At 43.2% G+C, this 16,114-nt stretch overlaps 1 protein-coding gene and 1 long non-coding RNA gene across 2 annotated transcripts in view; both read left to right on the top strand.

The window, feature by feature from the left end:
- LOC147005359 (uncharacterized) overlaps window positions 1-13,909 on the top strand; it is a 38,949-nt gene extending 25,040 nt beyond the window's left edge. Inside the window, exon 3 of the long non-coding RNA XR_015046861.1 lies at window positions 13,618-13,909. This is a non-coding gene — a long non-coding RNA (uncharacterized LOC147005359). The remainder of the gene's footprint in view (window positions 1-13,617) is intronic.
- The window catches only part of Tmem132d (transmembrane protein 132D), a 681,893-nt gene that overhangs the window by 527,455 nt on the left and 138,324 nt on the right, over window positions 1-16,114 (top strand). The gene's annotated exons all lie outside the window — the stretch shown is intronic.

The raw sequence follows: 16,114 nt of genomic DNA, 5'->3' as shown, positions 1-16,114 counted from the left end.
TGGTGGAATTTTTAGGGTCACTTATGTATACTATCATATCATCTGCAAAAAGTGATATTTTGATTTCTTCTTTTCCGATTTGTATCCCCTTGATCTCCTTTTGTTGTCTAATTGCTCTGGCTAGGACTTCAAGTACAATGTTGAATAGGTAGGGAGAGAGTGGGCAGCCTTGTCTAGTCCCTGATTTTAGTGGGATTGCTTCCAGCTTCTCACCATTTACTTTGATGTTGGCTACTGGTTTGCTGTATATTGCTTTTATCATGGTTAGGTATGGGCCTTGAATTCCTGATCTTTCCAAGACTTTTATCATGAATGGGTGTTGGATTTTGTCAAATGCTTTTTCAGCATCTAACGAGATGATCATGTGGTTTTTGTCTTTGAGTTTGTTTATATAATGGATTACATTGATGGATTTTCGTATATTGAACCATCCTTGCATCCCTGGGATGAATCCTACTTGGTCAGGATGGATGATTCTTTTGATGTGTTCTTGAATTTGGTTAGCGAGAACTTTATTGAGGATTTTTGCATCAATATTCATAAGGGAAAGTGGTCTGAAGTTCTCTATTTTTGTTGGGTCTTTATGTGGTTTAGGTATCAGAGTAATTGTGGCTTCATAGAATGAGTTGGGTAGAGTACCTTCTGATTCTATTTTGTGGAATAGTTTGTGAAGAACTGGGATTAGTTCTTCTTTGAAGGTTTGATAGAACTCTGCACTAAACCCATCTGGTCCTGGGCTTTTCTTGGTTGGGAGACTATTAATGACTGCTTCTATTTCTTTAGGGGATATGGGACTGTTTAGATCATTAACCTGATCTTGATTTAACTTTGGTACCTGGTATCTGTCTAGGAACTTCTCCATTTCATCCAGGTTCTCCAGTTTTGTTGAGTATAGCCTTTTGTAGAATGATCTGATGGTGTTTTGGATTTTTTCAGGGTCTGTTGTTATGTCTCCCTTTTCATTTCTGATTTTGTTAATTAGAGTACTTTCCCTATGCCCTCTAGTGAGTCTGGCTAAGGGTTTATCTATCTTGTTGATTTTCTCAAAGAACCAGCTCCTTGATTGGTTGATTCTTTGAATTGTTCTTCTTGTTTCCACTTGGTTGATTTCACCCCTGAGTTTGATTATTTCTTGCCGTCTACTCCTCTTGGGTGAATTTGCTTCCTTTCGTTCTAGAGCTTTTAGGTGTGTTGTCAAGCTGCTAATGTGTGCTCTCTCTAGTTTCTTTTTGGAGGCACTCAGAGCTATGAGTTTTTCCTCTTAGAAATTCTTTCAGTGTGTCCCATAAGTTTGGGTATGTTGTGGCTTCATTTTCATTAAACTCCAGAAAGTCCTTAATTTCTTTCCTTATTCCTTCCTTGACCAAGCTATCATTGAGAAGAGTGTTGTTTAGTTTCCACGTGTGTGTTGGCTTTCTATTATTTGTTTTGTTATTGAAGATCAGTCTTATTCCATGGTGATCTGATAGGGTGCATGGGACAATTTCAATATTTTTGTATATATTGTGGCTTGTTTTGTGACCAATTATGTGGTCAATTTTGGAGAAGGTACCGTGAGGTGCTGAGAAGAAGGTATATCCTTTTGTTTTAGGATAAAATGTTCTGTAGATATCTGTCAGATCCATTTGTTTCATAACCTCTGTTAGTTTCACTGTGTCCCTGTTTAGTTTCTGTTTCCATGATCTGTCCATTGGTGAAAGTGGTGTGTTGAAGTCTCCCACTATTATTTTGTGAGGTGCAATGTGTGCTTTGAGCTTTACTAAAGTATCTTTAATGAATGAGGCTGCCCTTGTATTTGGGGCATAGATATTCAGAATTGATAGTTCCTCTTGGAGGATTTTCCCTTTGATGAGAATGAAGTGCCCTTCCTTGTCTTTTTTGATGACTTTGGGTTGGAAGTCAATCTTATCAGATATTATAATGGCTACTCCAGCTTGTTTCTTCCTACCATTTGCTAGGAAAATTGTTTTCCAGCCTTTCATTCTGAGGTAGTGTCTATCTTTTTCTCTGAGATGAGTTTCCTGTAAGCAGCAAAATGTTGGGTCCTGTTTCTGTAGCCAGCCTGTTAGTCTATGTCTTTTTATTGGGGAGTTGAGTCCATTGATATTAAGAGATATTAGGAAGAAGTAATTGTTGCTTCCTTTTATTTTTGTTGTTAGAGTTGGTGTTCTGTTTTTGTGGCTGTCTTCTTTTAGGTTTGTTGAGGGATTACCTTCTTGCTTTTTCTATGACGTGGTTTCCGTCCTTGTATTGGTTTTTTTCTGTTATTATCCTTTGAAGTGCTGGATTCGTGGAAAGATAATGTGTGAATTTGGTTTTATCGTGGAATACTTTGGTTTCTCCATCTATGGTAATTGAGAGTTTGGCTGGGTATAGTAGCCTGGGCTGGAAATTGTGTTCTCTTAGTTTCTGTATAACATCTGTCCAGGCCCTTCTGACTTTCATAGTCTCTGGTGAGAAATCTGGTGTAATTCTGATAGGCTTGCCTTTATATGTTACTTGACCTTTTTCCCTTACTGCTTTTAGTATTCTATCTTTATTTAGTGCATTTGTTGTTCTGATTATTATGTGTCGGAAGGAATTTCTTTTCTGGTCCAGTCTATTTGGAGTTCTGTAAGCTTCTTGTATATTCATTGGCATCTCTTTCTTTAGGTTTGGGGAGTTTTCTTCTATAATTTTGTTGAATATATTTGCTGGTCCTTTGAGTTGAAAATCTTCATTCTCATCTACTCCTATTATCCGTAGGTTTGGTCTTCTCATTTTGTCCTGGATTTCCTGGATATTTTGAGTTAGGATCTTTTTGGATTTTGTATTTTCTTTGATTGTCGTGCTGATGTTCTCTATGGAGTCTTCTGCACCTGAGATTCTCTCTTCCATCTCTTGTATTCTGTTGCTGATTCTCGTATCTATGGTTCCAGATTTCTTTCCTACTGTTTCTATCTCCAGTGTTGCCTCAATTTGGGTTTTCTTCATTGTTTTTACTTCCCTTTTTCGGTCTTGGATGGTTTTATTCAATTCCATCACCTGTTTGGTCTGGTTTTCCTGCAATTCTTTAATGGATTTTTGTGCTTCCTCTTTAATGTCTTCTACCTGTTTAGCAGTGTTCTCCTGCAATTCTTTAAGGGATTTTTGTGCTTCCTCTTTAATGTCTTCTACCTGTTTAGCAGTGTTCTCCTACAATTCTTTAAGGGATTTTTGTACTTCCTCTTTAATGTCTTCTACCTGTTTAGCAGTGTTCTCCTGCAATTCTTTAAGGGATTTTTGTGCTTCCTCTTTAATGTCTTCTACCTGTTTACCAGTGTTCTTTTGTATTTCTTTAAGTGTGTTATTAAAGTCCTTCTTGATGTCCTCTACCATCATCGTGAGATATGCTTTTAGAACTGGGTCTAGCTTTTCCAGTGTGTTGGGGTGCCCTGGACTGGGCGAAGTTGGAGTGCTGGGTTCTGATGATGGTGAGTGGTCTTGGTTTCTGTTAGTAAGATTCTTACGTTTACCTTTCGCCATCTGGTAATCTCTGGGATTAGTTGTTATTGTTGTCACTGTTTAAAGATTGGAGCAGACTCTGTGTTCCACTCACCAGAAGTCTCAAAATCCTGTGGGTGTCGGTAGCTGGCGGGTGTCAGCAGATCCTGTGCTCTAGCTACCCCGGTGCTGTTCAGACCGGAAGAGGCTTGTGGCCATACTCAGGCCGGATTTCTGCCTCCCCAACCAAAGCAGTCTCAGGTCCTGCGTGATTGGACTGGAGTAGAAGCTGTGTTCCACTCACCAGAAGTCTCAAGATCCTGTGGCGGGTGTCGTGGGTAGCTGGCGGGTGTCAGCCGACCCTGCGCTCTAGCTACCCAGGTGCTGGTTAGACCCGAAGAGGCTTGTGGCCCTACTCAGGCTGGTTTTCTGCCTCCCCAACCAAAGCAGTCTCAGGTCCTGCGTGATTGGACTGGAGCAGAAGCTGTGTACCACTCACCAGAAGTCTCAAGATCCTGTGGCGGGTGTCGTGGGTAGCTGGCGGGTGTCAGCCGACCCTGCGCTCTAGCTACCCCGGTGCTGTTCAGACCGGAAGAGGCTTGTGGCCCTACTCAGGCCGGTTTTCTGCTTCCCTAACTAATGCAGTCTCAGGTCCCACGCGCAGTTGGTTTGGAGCAGAAGCTGTGTTCCACTCACCAGAAGTCTTAAGATCCTGTGGCGGGTGTTTTGGGTAGCTGGCGAGTGTCAGCAGACCTTGCGCCCTAGCTACCCCGGTGCTGGTCTGACCGGAAGAGGCTTGTGGCCCTACTCAGGCTGGTTTTCTGCTTCCCTAACTAATGCAGTCTCAGGTCCCTCATGCAATTGGATTGGTGCAGACTCTGTGTTCCACTCACCAGAAGTCTCAAAATCCTGTGGCGGATGTCGTGGGTAGCTGGCGGGTGTCAGCAGACCCTGTGCTCTAGCTACCCCGGTGCTGTTCAGACCGGAAGAGGCTTGTGGCCCTACTCAGGCCGGATTTCTGCCTCCCCAACCAAAGCAGTCTCAGGTCCTGCGTGATTGGACTGGAGCAGAAGCTGTGTTCCACTCACCAGAAATCTCAAGATCCTGTGGCGGGTGTCGTGGGTAGCTGGCGGGTGTCAGCCGACCCTGCGCTCTAGCTACCCAGGTGCTGGTCAGACCCAAAGAGGCTTGTGGCCCTACTCAGGCCGGTTTTCTGCTTCCCTAACTAATGCAGTCTCTAATATTTTTTTAATTTATTTTTTATTAGGTATTTTCCTCGTTTACATTTTCAATGCTATCCCAAAAGTCCCCCATACCCACCCCCCCCAATCCCCTACCCACCCACTCACCCTTTTTGGCCCTGGGGTTCCCCTGTACTGGGGCATATAAAGTTTGCAAGTCCAATGGGTCTCTCTTTGCAGTGATGGCTGACTAGGCCATCTTTTGATACATATGCAGCTAGAGACAAGAGCTCTGGGGTACTGGTTAGTTCATATTGTTGTTCCACCTATAGGGTTGCAGTTCCCTTTAGCTCCTTGGGTATTTTCTCTAGCTCCTCCATTGGGGGCCGTGTGATCCATCCAATAGCTGACTGTGATCATCCACTTCTGTGTTTGCTAGGCCCCGGCATAGTCTCACAAGAGACAGCTATATCTGGGTCCTTTCAGCAAAATCTTGCTAGTGTATGCAATGGTGTCAGCGTTTGGAAACTGATTATGGGATGGATCCCTGCAAATGGCAATCACTAGATGGTCCATCCTTTCGTCACAGCTCCAAATTTTGTCTCTGTAACTCCTTCCATGGGTGTTTTGTTCCCATTTCTAAGAAGGGGCAAAGTGTCCACATTTTGGTCTTCATTCTTCTTGAATTTCATGCGTTTAGCAAATTGTATCGTATATCTTGGGTATCCTAAGTTTCTGGGCTAATATCCACTTATCAGTGAGTACATATTGTGCGAGTTCCTTTGTGATTGGGTTACCTCACTCAGGATGATGCCCTCCAGGTCCATCCATTTGGCTAGGAATTTCATAAATTCATTTTTTTAATAGCTGAGTAGTACTCCATTGTGTAAATGTACCACATTTTCTGTATCCATTCCTCTGTTGAGGGGCATCTGGGTTCTTTCCAGCTTCTGGCTATTATAAATAAGGCTGCTATGAACATAGTGGAGCATGTGTCCTTCTTACCGGTTGGGACATCTTCTGGATATATGCCCAGGAGAGGTATTGCGGGATCCTCCGGTAGTACTATGTCCAATTTTCTGAGGAACTGCCAGACTGATTTCCAGAGTGGTTGTACAAGCTTGCAATCCCACCAACAATGGAGGAGTGTTCCTCTTTCTCCACATCCTCGCCAGCATCTGCTGTCACCTGAATTTTTGATCTTAGCCATTCTGACTGGAGTGAAGTGGAATCTCAGGGTTGTTTTGATTTGCATTTCCCTGATGATTAAGGATGTTGAACATTTTTTCAGGTGCTTCTCAGCCATTCGGTATTCCTCAGGTGAGAATTCTTTGTTCAGCTCTGAGCCCCATTTTTTAATGGGGTTATTTGTAGGGAAAAGCCTCGAAGATATGGGTACAGGGGAAAAATTCCTGAATAGAACAGCAATGGCTTGTGCTGTAAGATCGAGAATCGATAAATGGGACCTCATAAAATTGCAAAGCTTCTGCAAGGCAAAAGACACCGTCAATAAGACAAAAAGGCCACCAACAGATTGGGAAAGGATCTTTACCTATCCCAAATCGGATAGGGGACTAATATCCAATATATATAAAGAACTCAAGAAGGTGGACTCCAGAAAATCAAAGTTTAATATTTAGCACTGTGTTTATATAGGGAGAGCCCACAGACCCATCCTTTGGTTTGGCTGGATTATGTTGCAAAGCAAGATCAACAGGCAGTCTGCTTCTGTAGGAAATTGCAGGTGTAGCAAGGCAGAAGACTCCACCTAGGTCGGCAGAAGACCAACTGTGGCAAACACTTAAGTTCTATTTAGATTGCTCAAGGCTGGGGGGAGGGCACAAATACTGACCATCACAAGTGATTACATCACCCAGGAAGAAACGGGGATACTGTGAGACCTCTCAGTGCATGGCGACTGGGTGGAGGGAATGTCACAGCCCCATTTTTCTGACGATGTGAATTAAGTGCCATTGTCTACCACATAGGTGCTGAGAGGATGCTGTCTGTCCTCAGAGAGGACAGATCTTAGATCACCCACATGATCCCAAAGAAGTTAGGGCAAAGGCCACCCTATCATCCACATTCAGGACTCCAGGAAGTGGATGTCCATGTACACAGCAGCCACTCCATTACCATCTTAGTAGGAGCCCCAGTTTCTACCGTGGAGCAAATAGCATGCTTTCTGCATGGCACACAAGGGGAAAAAAAATAGAATGATCTGGTTTTTTCCCTTCCTGTATATGCCGAATTAATCCTGCATCATGGATCCATATAAACACAGTCACTCTGCTTTAAGGTGCATCTGCAATCATAAGCCAGCTTCCTGTGTTCCCAGGGTAGATTCATGGGAACTACGCAGATCAAAGCTTTTGCGTGACTACAGCTCACTTGTCTGTAGTGCCTCTCATCCCTCATCCCATATCTACGTGCAAATCAGAGAGCTCAGGGCACGGAGGAAAAGAATCGATAAGAAGATGCTCACCATCCCTGTCTCCACTGTACGTTCCTCTCAACTCTTCAGTCAGAGGCCTTAATTAGAGCGTTAAATACTATAGTTTCCTTTTTGGAGCCAGCAGGGTTTTTCTTTGCCGTGAAATGAGTGATTCAATTACGTCCTCCTAATTGATAGAGTGTAATTAACATTGTCTCCAGGCTAATTTTCATTTATGCCGCCATTCCTCATAAACCGAACATCACTCTCGGCAGAAGTCAACTTGTCGTTTTTTTATGAGCCTCGTTTGCACTTTAGCACCGGGAAAATTAATTCAAGCTGCATGAATGGACGTAACTTCAGAGAAGATGAACTTATCTGGATGGCCATCTTTGATAAAGTCACGTCGTTTAGAAGCAAATTGCACATGACCACGTGAAAATGAGATCGTCAGTGGGGGATGCTTGGCCGTCATGGGCCCACCTAAGTCAGGAGGCAGTTCTGGGGGAAAGTGGAAACAGGATGTTCTCGTGGTTCCTCCGTTTTGTTTGATTGTTTTATTTATTTGTTTTTGTTTGTGTTTTTCTGTAGAGATGAAATTGTCTGTGTTTAGGAAGGGTGGAGGTCCCCATGAGTGGATGCCCTTTGAGAACTTTAATTCCTTGTCAACCTGTTATTTAGAATGTTCATCAGGGCCAGTAAGATGGCTCAGCAGGTAACGGAGCTTGCTGTCAAGCATAAATGACCTGAGTTTGAGCCCCCAGAGCCCACATGGTGAAAGGAGAGAACCAACTCCCACAAGTGGTCCTCTGACTTCCACTTGAGCACATGCCCACACCTATGAATACAGAAATTATAAATAAATATAACTTTTTAAAAGCTCCCCCATCTAAGAACATCATAAGCATTGGATCCCCACCCCACCCCCCAAATCAAATTAGGGCCAGCAAGATTGTGAGGCAATTGCTGTAAACCCTGACAACCTAAGTTCACTCCCTAAGACCAATGGGTGTTGAGAGAGAAAAGTCACTTTTGCACATGGTCTTCTGACCTCCACATTCGTGCCATGGTATGTGGATGTGCACACATGCATGCACATGAATAAACACAATACAAATGCTTAATGAAGTGAAAGGCACCAGATATTATAGCATGTAGCTAGGGTCCAGGGAGACAGCTTAGATGGTAAAGTACCTTACAAGTGTGAGACTCTAAGTTCATTCCAGGGAATCGATAAAATACTTGGATCTGGTGTTGTGTGCTTCTAACCCTGTTACTGGGACAGCACATGTGGGATTCCAGAGACCACTGGTTGGCCAGCTTAGCTTACTCAGTCTGTCCCAGGTCAATGAGAGACCCTGTCAGAAAGGAAAGTGGGCAATGTCTAAGGAATAACAGCTGAAGTGCTCTTCTTGTCTCTATTACACACACACACACACACACACACACACACAAAGAGAGAGAGATTAGAGAATTGTCAGAGCCTCTTGCTAAACATTGTACAGCCTGTTTTCTATGTCTTCTTATTCTTTCAAAAAAAAAACAAAAAAAGAGTTTTATATATTTTAAAGAAGTTTTTTTTTTTTTTTTTTGTGCCTATTGGTGCTTTGCTTGCCTGTATGTCTGTGCCCCATGCTTGCATTGCCCACAGGGGCCAGAAGAGGGAGCTGGATCCCCTGGAACTAGAGTTACAGACAGTTGTGAACCTCTATGTGGGTGCTTAGAACTAAACTCAGGTCCTCTGCCAGAGCATCCAGGGCTCTTAGCAACTAAGCCATCTCTCTATTTCTTTCAATTCTAAGTTTAAATGTCAGCAATGGCTTCCCAAGTGTCACTAGGAGCTGACTTTCCACCATCTCCTGAGTAAAATGCCCCTATTTCTAGAACTTCTATGAAACTGGACACTACTTTCTCTCTGAGTACCCATTGCTTCACCAGTTCCCAGGGAGCTGCACTTGTTGGGCCAGTGTTCCACGGGACCCTGGGGACAGACCATCATCCACAAGTTTTCTGCTTCCTGGGGGTCCTTCTTAAGCACTCCTAGATGATGGTGACACCTCCTTTTAAATAAAAACACAGTCTGCTGCCCCCTGGGTCACAGATATTGTGTTTGGATTACACAAGGGTGTTGTATTTAGCTTTTAATTAAATTTCATGGCTAGGTTTTAAACACTGGCTATTTAATAAAAGTTTTGGATTTCCGGGCTCTTGTCAAACTAGAAATTGCTGCGCAGGTTAAGACCCTGCTTGGGAACAGATGGCTGAAGCCTCTGCAGGTGGGGTGGGGTGGGGTTGCAGATCCCTCCTCCTATACAGACTGGTATTTCTTACCTAGATCCTGGTGTATGTGTGTGTGTGACCTCCCATGTCAATAGCACAGAGAAAGTGACATGTCATCAACACAGCCAAATACTCAGCCACAAATTAATGTATAGGATACATGCCCCATTTTCTGTTAACCCCTTAACACATGTGCATGCATGTGTGAATGTTGACACATATCTGTGAGCCTGTAGCCACATGCCCATGGAGGCAGGAGCACAGCCTCAGCTGTCACTCTTCGGCTCCCTTCCAACTTGGTTTTAAGACACATTCTCTCACTGACGTAGACTCTCTTAAGGAGGCTAGGCTGGCTGGCCAGTGAGCCCTGAGATCCCCCTGTCTCTGCATCCAACACATTGAGATTATAAGCACACAATACGAAGTGTAGATGCCAGGTGATCAAGCTAGGTCCTCAGTTATCCACCGAGCCCTTTCCCTAGCCCAGTATGAGTTTCTTAAGTGGTTTTATTTTTTCTTTTGTTTTGTTTTTGGTTTTGTTTATTTTATAAAACAAATACATTTTTTTCTTAAGTTCCTAAAGAGCTTTAAAAAAATAAGTTCACTTATTTTTCATTATTCATATTAATGAAAGATGCAGCAGGGACAAGAAGAGGAAAGGATACGGGATATTTTAATTAATAAGATATACATGAATCACAATGGCTAATTCGCAGTATTAAATCCTAATTGCCACTTATAAAGTCACTGTCTCGTGACATACTTTAAAATCTCATTATAAAATCTACATGACTTTTTTTTTTCTAAAGCTAAATTCTCTTAATTCCACCTGGAGGCCAAGCCTTTAGTAGCTCTTCATAATGGAGAGGACCCTTGGAAAAGCATGGACTCCTGTTTCCTAAAGAAGAAACCAGAGGCAGTGGAGTGGCCACTTGACCTGGGGCAGCCAAGAGCTGTGTCTTTTTCTGAAGCCACGTGCAGCTATGACTCAGAAGAAAGACTGGCTAAGGCAGTGCAGGAGAGCATCCAAGGTCATTGCCATTGACTTACCCCTCCCCTTCTTTAGTTAACACTCTGCTCCGGGTGTGTCCACTGACCTTAGATGCACAAGCAGGGATAAGGCAGCATGACCTGGGAAGGCCTGGCGGGACATATGCATGCATCATTCTCCAACCAAGAGGCAACCATACATATATATCTATATATATATGTGTGTGTGTGCATGTGTATATATGTATGTGTGTATATGTATATATGTGTGTGTATGTGTATATATGTGTGTGTGTATATATGTATGTGTGTGTGTGTGTGTGTGTGTGTGTGTGTGTGTGTGTGAGTGTGTGTGTCTAGGCACTCTACTACTAAGCTAAATCCCCAGCCCTCTTTTATTTGGTTTTTCCAAATTTTTTCAAATTTAAAATTTTAGGTCTTTAGGTTATCATACAAGAATATTATATTGATATCATTTCTACTTGTCTCTCCCTCTTTAATACCTGTTATGTCCCCCCTCCTCAAATTCATGATCTCTTCTTTAATTATTATTGTTAAATGTGCACGCACACATGTGTGTGCATGCAAACACACACACACACACATAACCTGCTTAGCTCATTCAATGTTGCTCGCATGTCTGTGTGTTGAGATATGACCTCTTGGGACTGGATAACATTTCACGGGGACTCCTCCTCGGAAAAATCACATTTCCCCTTCCTAGGTATCTACTGATTGCCTGGAGCTCTTCATCTAGGGACACTGGTATGCCCCCTGGTGTTGTCCTTGTGCTGGTCTTACTTAGGCAGCCATTGAAAAAAGCCATGGGAGAAAAATCTGCCCAGCAAGGGAAGCAGTAAGTAACCCTGCCCAGTTGTAAAGCCTTTAAAACACACCATGACCAGCCTAGCGAGCTATCCCCATTGGATCAACTGTGGCACTTTTATCTCAGGTGTAACCAACAGCTGTCTAAGTTTAAGTTCTGTTCAGTCAGAGGGAATCCTTCTCCAGTATTATACACATGGCCAAATATGCATAGCTGCCAAGGTCATGGACTCTGGAGGAGAAAGAAGCTACTACTGCCATTAAAAATTAACATAATTTTAAACTGTATTCTAAATACTTATTCTTATACCTCCAGACAAATGTAGCATTTTCCCTTTTTCTTCCCTTCCTTCCTCTCTTCCTTCCTTCCTTTCTTTCTTCTTTCTCTCTTTCTCTCTCTCTCTCTCTTCCTTTCTTTCCTTCCTTCCTTCCTTCCTTCCTTCCTTCCTTTCTTCCTTCCTTCCTTCCTTCCGTCTTTTTTTTAGATAGGATTTAACTAAGTTACTCAGGCTAGCTTTGAACACACCTTGCAGCCTACACAGACTTTTACCTTGCTGTCCTCCTGCCTCAGGGCTCTGAATAGCTGGGATTACTGGCTTGTACCACCAGGCTCAGCCAGATTTCTTAATATTACATGATAACAGTAAAAAAAAAAAAACACACACAGAGTACCAGCAATGAAGAACTGTATTCGATATTAAATTTGTTTATAGCATTCAAATTCAATCTTGTTTAAAAGAACAGTTTTTAATGAGAAGTCTGAGCTCACATGCCTGAACACGACGCTTAGCTCTCCGGTGGTGTGCCTGAAATGGCTACATCAAGTCTCTGTAAATGTTCTTTTCAAATCCTTGATAGCATTGATAAATAGGCGGGGAAGGGTTTTTTAAATCATTTTTTTACAAGCATTCAAAACTATCACTGGAATTGTGTCCTTTTCTATCCTTGACAAATGGGGTGTTGAAATTTCATGTGCTAACAGGCAAGATTTGTAATAAAACAGAAATACTTTATATCTCACTTTTCAAAATAATGGTAAGAAGCTTAAATGGATGCAAGTATCTTACATTCGGATCTTGTGGTGGGGGAGGGTAAATCTTAAATAGATACATGGGTGGCTACAAAGATGGCCCAGTGGTAAAGAACACTACTGCTTTCTCAGAGGACCCAAGTTTTGAACTCAACCCCCATATAGGGTATCTAACAATCACCTCTAAGATATCTGATGCCCCCTTCTTGCATCCATGGGCAACAGGGCTCATGGGATACACCCTAGCACGCATGTACAAGGGCACACACACATGCTCACATACAATTAAATATAAAAATAGAAACAAAATTGTTGAAAAAGATACATGAACATACACAAACAAACCACTACAGCCAAAAATAAAATAAAGGAAGTAAGACTTGTTTCCAAAGTCCCCCATCTTCTCTCTGCTTTACCTTGCTCTAAGATACTGAAGTGTACAGGTTTTCATGGTGGACCCCTCTCAGAGTCTGTAGACTGCTGGTTTAGAATCACTACCCTCTAGACCGAATTAGCATCTCCTACTGTAAGACTTGGCACTCGGTTGAGTCATTTTCTTGCTTTGAAGTCTCCATCAGTGGGACACTGACAGCCTTGCAGCCAGTCACGGAGGGCAACTGCCACTGATGCCCCTGAGATGGAGATGCTGTTCCAGTGAATAGCAATGGCTTTGATTTTGCATAATGAAGCGTGGACTCTCCAGAGGGTGCTGTTGAATGGAGAACAATACATCATTTGGGCCTCACAGTTAAATCTCAGGGCAGTGCATTAGATAAACAAATGACATGCCATTTTGCTTTAAAAGTTGGTAAGAAACCAGGGATTTTGTTACTGTGCTCTCTTAGACAATAATCACTTGGGAACTGTTGAAAAACCCGATCAGGAAAAACGGTCTGTGGTTTGTGTTCGCTCCTCCTTTCCTCTGGTGTTCGGGGAAGAGTCAAAAAGCCTCCTCCACAGGGTGGTGGCATGCCTGGAACTGATAAATATATCACGAGTCTGCACAAATTTATCTAAGAAGCAGATTTTGATAGCTCGCCGAGATCCGGGTCAGTGGATAATCCCACACAAACATCAGATCTTAAAGCTATTGACAAAAGAAGGGACACAAATAACCAGCAAATTCCATAAATCCCTGGCTTGTAAGTAGCTCTCTTTTCATGGATTTATCATAAGCGCCCTTGAAATCTATCTGAAAAACTGTTCCGAAAGTGTGTTTGATAGTATAGTGTTTAGAATCCCTGATAAAAGTCTCCCTCCCCAAAGGCTGCTATGCAACAAAATTGTGCTTTGGATAGCAAATAGTTTCTCTTCATGGTAACAATACCAGGAGAAATTCCACATGGCACAAGTGGCCAATGGGATGCATTTATATCATTCTCTTGAGAGGACACATCTTTGAAATTTTCTTCCAGGGGCCGGGAAGTGGCATGCATCATCTGGGCTAAATGAGGATGGGATCCGACCATCGATCGCTGGTGTTACCAGAAGACAAATCCTGTTTCCTAAAGAAAATTGTGTGTCTGAAGAGGAGGGAGGGGGCAGGGTGTGCAATAAGAGCCAGGCTTCCCGATGAGCAAGGCCAGCTTGAAGCTGGGGATAAGCAGGTCCCATCCCTCCCCAACTCTCAAGTCACATTTACTCTTTTAGAGCTCACCTGGCTCTCTAATTAGATGATCACAAAGGTGTGCCCCCTCCCTCCAATAAAGTGACCCTATTCCCATGTCTTTGTAGGACTCACTCTTGCAGTTTCAAATAGCTGTTCCTCTAGAGACCGTAAGATCCTCATTGTCTTATGAGGGTTTCGGTTGCTGTGATGAAACTCCACGTCCAAAAGCAAGCTGGACAGGAAAGGGTTTATTTCCACTGTTACACTGTTACATTTGTACACTGTTACAATGTTACAGCATTGTCCATCACTGAGAGAGTCAGGAGAAAACTAAGGGTGGATACCTGGAGGCAAGAACTGAGGAAGAGGCGATGGAGGAACACTGCTTACTAGCTTGCTCCCTGTGGCTTATTCAGCTTTTTTTTTTCCTGATGCAACTCAGGCCTGCCTGCCCAGGGGTGGCACCCACACACACTCACACACAGGGTGGGACAAGTTGACATAAAACTATCCAGCACATTCACCTGCAAGTCAGGCTTTCGCATCTCACCTGGGAGAGACCAGAAAACAGATACTGGACCAGCATGCACAAATGGTACCGCATCGACTTGACCTCAGGGTCTTCCTCCCCTGACGTGGAGCATTTGAGCTGCCCTCCCCCACTTCACTGCCCCCCACAAGCCTAGAGTGATTTACCTTGTATATCTCAGCTCCAGGAGAGGACTGGGAGTTCTCTGAGCATATAAATTATGTTTCAAGTCACTTTCAGGGTGAGAAGGTGACAAGAAACCGTGCCAATGGTGGGCAGTAAGGAATATATTCCTGCTTTAGCTCTATGGCCTAAATTTATATTTATAAATAAAGCCATCTCAAGTTTTGGCTGTGTTCTATTGCTGTTTCTGCAATAAACTTAATGGTCTTTTGTTTTTTTGTTTGTTTGTTTGTTTTTTTGAAGGAGACTTAGCCCGTTCAATAAACACATTTATAAGGGGACTTTATCCTACCTTTACTACTACTGTTGCATAGAGCAAGCTACCAACAGATGTGTTATAAGGTAAACAGTTCCAGGGGACCCTTTTATTATTATTATTTTTAAATATTTATTTATAAGTAAGTGTGCCTGTGTGAGTTTATATGAACCATGTACATGCCGGTACCTGCAGAGGCCAAAAGAGGGTATCAGGTCCCCTGAAGCTAGTTCCAGGTGTTTATAACCTGCCATTTGGATGCTGGTAGCCACACAGAGGTCTTCTACAAGAGCAGCTGTTAATATGCTTTTAATCATCAAGCCGTCTCTCCGGCCACCCTCCACTCTTTTTAACTTTTGAAATAGATTCTCAGTATGCAGTCCATACTCACCTTGAACTCAAAACAATCCTCCTTCCTCGGCCTCATAGATACTAGGGCTATTAGCACACAATCTCAAAGCACCTCCTTGTAGGAGAAAAGGTCAAATGTCTTTTTAAGGTAGTATCCATGCACTAACCTGACAGTCCCTAACACTGCAAAACTTTACTACAGTTCTCCGGGTTGTGGTGTCTCCCCCACTCATAAAATTATCATCATTGCTACTTCATAACTTTAATTTGCTACCGTTATGACTCATAATACAAATATCTATATTTTCTGACGGTCTTAGGTGACCTCTGTGAAAAGGTCATTCAACCGCACCCCTCCCTAGGGTCGAGACCCACAGGTTGAGAACCACCACACTAATCCATACTTGCTTCTTGCCCTATCTGAGATATACCAGACCTCAGCATCTGGATGCAGAGCATCTCAGAGGATCGGGCACTGCCTCTCTTCCCATCCGTTTGAAAGGCCAGCAGCATCTTGCTTCCTTGCCATGCTGGGGATGAGACCCAGAGCTTGTACAAGATAGGGATGCGTGATAACACTGAGCTGCATCCCAGCAGAGCCAGCAGCTTTGGGAGAGAAGAGTCTTTGTGGGGTGAGAAGGCAGAGAAGGAATATTCTCCCAGCTGCTTTTAGACACTGGTGCCCACAAACCTTCCCTTGTTTTGGTGGATTGGGCTATCTATCCCCAGTTCACAGTCCACCCTCCACAGCCATGGGACTCATGCCAGAGGGGTTTTCCGTTGTGGGGAAGGCATGGCTGAGTTTAAGTTCAGGATGCTTTTTCCATAACAACAACCTGCAGAGCTGTGTCTCCAGAGTAAAAGAAAAAATCGCGTTTGTTAAGCATCTCACGGGAGCACGCTGGCAAATCTGCAGTTTGAGATTATAACCTTCATTAATCATGTTTCCAGTGAATTCATCTAATGAGGCCTGCCTGTGATCCT

The sequence above is a fragment of the Mus caroli genome, unplaced genomic scaffold (genome assembly GCF_978045245.1).
Source record: "Mus caroli unplaced genomic scaffold, Mus_caroli_1 scaffold_4, whole genome shotgun sequence".
Lineage (NCBI taxonomy): Eukaryota > Metazoa > Chordata > Mammalia > Rodentia > Muridae > Mus > Mus caroli.
This window is presented reverse-complemented; position numbering and strand designations above follow the sequence as displayed.